The sequence below is a fragment of the Myotis davidii genome, unplaced genomic scaffold, assembly GCF_000327345.1.
Source record: "Myotis davidii unplaced genomic scaffold, ASM32734v1 scaffold571, whole genome shotgun sequence".
NCBI classification, from domain to species: domain Eukaryota; kingdom Metazoa; phylum Chordata; class Mammalia; order Chiroptera; family Vespertilionidae; genus Myotis; species Myotis davidii.
In genome coordinates, this window is record NW_006283136.1 from 729,929 (window position 1) to 733,791 (window position 3,863).

Consider the following 3,863-nt stretch of genomic DNA (forward strand, 5'->3'; position numbering starts at 1 on the left):
AGAACACCTTCCCAGCTGCCTCAGCCCTCACAGTCCCTTGCAGCTGCAGCTGCCTCTCAGCCCTGACCCCTGCCCCACTGGTCATTCTGGAAGGTCATTGTGCAGTCTGATCTAATTAGCATATTAGCTCTTTATTATATAGGATCGGTGATTAAAATGTGACCAGAGGTTTGCAGAAACCTAGCTTTGTATTTCACCTAGGAGCTATGATTCAGTATTCACTAACTTAGTGTTTGTGGTGACTTTATAGAACACAACTACTGAAAATAACCAGAATTAACTTACATCCCTGGTTTTTTTATATTAACACATTTCGTACCGCTCAGGAGTTTTCTGGTGTTTCACGTGCCATCTGTTAAGGACCGGTCACGAGTGTTCTCGTTTTTCACGCCCATGGAAATTTGCCCAAAAATGTGCAGTCCCTGGCATATGTCTTAGAGATTTCTATGCGATACGTAATGTGTTAATACTAGAGGCCCAGTGCATGAAATTTGTGCACTGGGGGAGGGGTTGTCCCTCAGCCCAGCCTGCACCCTCTCCAATCTGGGACCCCTTGGAGGATGTCCAAATGCCGGTTTAGGTCCAATCTCTGTGGACCTAAACTGGCAGTCGGACATCTCTCTCACAATCCGGAACTGCTGGCTCCCAACCACTTGCCTGCCTGCCTGATTGCCCCTAACCACTTCTGCCTGCCAGCCTGATCACCCCTCCAACCACTCCCCTGCTAGTCTGCATGAGCTGTGACATAAATACATAATCATGTATATTGTACAGCTGACCCTTGAACATTTGCGGGGGTTGAGCTGCCAACTCCCAAAAACTTTACTAATATCTTACTGCTCCCCTGCTGGCCTGATCACCCCCAACTGCCCTCCCCGGCTGGCCCGGTTGCCCCTAACTGTCCTCCTCTGCTGGCGTGGTTGCCCCTAATTGCCCTCCCCTGCTGGCCTGGTCGCCCCTAACTGCCCTCCCCTGCAGGCCTGGTCACCCCCATCTGCCCTCCCCTGCAGGCCTGATTGCTCACAACTGCCCTCCCCTGCCAGACATCTTGTGCAAGGGCATGATGGTCAATTTGTATATTCCTCTTTATTATATAGGATGAGATTCGTTTGCCTTATACTCTGTTCCAACATTTAAAGTTAGACCACTACATTACACTTACTAATTTCTGAATTTTAAGTGCATTGTAATGGAGTTATTTATTTTCAGTCATTTTATATAAAAGGGGGAATACTGGTTGTATTAAAATTACACATTACAAAAAGTTTGTTTCAAGTATGTTCAACTATACTTCTGTTTCAGCTCAAAGAGGCTCTCATAAAGTCACTAATATTGTTTGCACGAGCTGTGACATAAATACATAATAATGTATATTGTACAGCTGACCCTTGAACATCTGCGGGGGTTGAGCTGCCAACTCCCAAAAACTTTACTAATATCTTACTGTGACCAGGAGCCTTACTGATAACATAAACAGTATTTTGTATGTTATATGTATTACATACTGTATTCTTAACTTAAGCTAGAGAAAAGAAAATGTTAAGAAAATCAAAACTGGGCCCATGCAGTTCAAACCCATGTTGTTCAAAGGTCACTGCATTACCAATATAATCAGTTTCTCTGCTTTACTGCCATGTAACACTGATTATTATTTGGAACCAAACATCACGAACCTTAATGAATTAGGTAGCTTCTTTTAAAGACAAGACTATAACCCTCTAACTAGAAAAGCAATCAAAGTCACCCATCTTGTAAAAGGCTCCTCTGGAATGAAATCTGCCCTGATAGCAGCTCCTACAGAAGGAGTAGCCCTATGTAGGTGAGTCAGTCTACTATAGTGACTTTCAAGGTAAAAAGATCTGGAGGTAACCCCAATTATGAGGCCAACCCATACATGGAGTGGGGCCATAGGATTTTATGGCAGATCAAAGTTGAGAATAGATGCTATCAGAGAAAAACAGAAGAAAATTATAAGCCACTTGCTAGCCAAACAAAAAGTTCACACTGATATCTAAAAACATAAATGCCAGTGAGAACTGTATTTCTGCTGCAGAAGAGCCTTCTATAGTTTTTGACATTTTTTTTTTTTAACTATCTTGGTCTTCCTGTTATAGCTATGTTCTGGTGAGATTCTGCTTTCTAAATCCCATCAACCACTAATCCTCATCCCCATTTGAAGTGGCTTATCCCAAACAGAGGTTGGAAAATTGTGTTAGAGAATGTAAGAGAATCAAGCATTCCAGAATGGGGGTGGGGGAGCTGCTAGACAAACGAAGGTCCTTTCCAACCCCAAAGGTCATGATTCCAAGCTGTGATCCTACTTATGTTTTCTTCAAGGTAACACAAATCCACATAAATTTACCATCACCAACTAGTAGCTCTTTTTATTGACCTAAGATGGTCCTTTAAATGGGTATGCCCTGCCAGACCCGGTTTGGCTCAGTGGATAGAGCTTCCGCCTGCAGACTGAAAGGCCTCAGGTTCGATTCTGGTCAAGGGCATGTACCTTGGTTGCGGGCACATCCCCAGTAGGGGGCGTGTAGGAGGCAGCTGATGGATGTTTCTCTCTCATCGATGTTTCTCACTCTCTATCCCTCTCCCTTCCTCTCTGCAAAAAAATCAATAAAATACATTTTTTAAAAAAATAAATGGGTATGCCCTAGTTCCAATACTCTAAGTTTTCCTGAACATCCTCACTTTATGACTTTACAGATTACAGTTAAGTTTTCTTAAGCCTTAGTTCTAAAATGTAGCGTCTTCATATTTTTTAGCATTTTATAACAAACCCTCTAGCACTGCTAACCCAGTGGAATATTTTATAGTTCATATACTGTATGGCAATTTTTTTCTTTTAGAATATATTTTTATTGATTTCAGAGAGGAAGGGAGAGGGAGAGAGAGAAACATCAATGGCAAGAGAATCATTGACTGACTGCCTCCTGCATGCCCCACACTTGGGGTGGAGCCCATATGTGCCCTGACCTCGCGGTTCATGGGTCGATGCTCAACCACTGAGCCACCCCAACCAGGCTGCAATTTTTTTTTTTCCATTGAGCATTGCTCCTTGGGGATCTTTCTCTGTACATAAACATCTCTCTCACTCTCTTTAAAAGGCTGGTATGTTGTTCCATTATACAAATGTACCATAATTATTAATGGACTGTGGGTTGCTTCCAATTATTTATTATTACACACAATGCTATGGGTCATCATCTTTTCACACGTGTACCTGTGAGTATGCAAGAGTCGCTACATTATTACTGGGTTTATTTTGAATTGCTGCTTTCTGAACTGTCTGAGTTTAGATATGTCTTGAAAGAAGAACGAAGGCTAGAAAGCACTCAAACTCTCCCTGCAGATGCAAATATACCTAGCAATAAGTAGCTTTCCATTAACTATAAATAAAAGACACGGGCATTTTTCGTTCCTCTGAGGTGCAGAGACGATGACAAACCAGGACCGGAGACTTGGCGCATTGCACGATGCTTCTGACAAGGTTCACGTAAGATTGAGAAGGACACTTAAAAAATGGAAGAAATTGTCTCTTTTTTTGGAAACTAGAGTTCCCAGGCCAAGGGTTCCCACGCCTAACTACTGAAAATACTTTAATTCCTGAAGAATTTCAGAAACCTCGGATGCGAGATTAAGAAATAACGCTTAACAGGTGAAGCTTTGAAACTTCAGTGTGATTCTTTAATGCTCCCAATTTCCGAAAGTTCAAAGGTTATGATGTGTGCTCTAAAAATATTATATATGCGTATATACTTAAAAAAAAAAAAAGATAAATACGCCATAGCTCCTTCCTTCTTTAGACTCACCCCACTCTCCGGCCGGCCGACCGGCCAGAGGAGACCCGAGCGGCG

At 42.4% G+C, this 3,863-nt stretch overlaps 1 long non-coding RNA gene across 1 annotated transcript in view; it reads right to left on the bottom strand.

Annotated features, from left to right (window-relative positions):
- Window positions 1-400: 400 nt before the first annotated feature.
- LOC107182741 overlaps window positions 401-3,863 on the bottom strand; it is a 5,075-nt gene continuing 1,612 nt past the window's right edge. The window contains exon 3 of the long non-coding RNA XR_001513470.1: window positions 401-469. This is a non-coding gene — a long non-coding RNA (uncharacterized LOC107182741). The remainder of the gene's footprint in view (window positions 470-3,863) is intronic.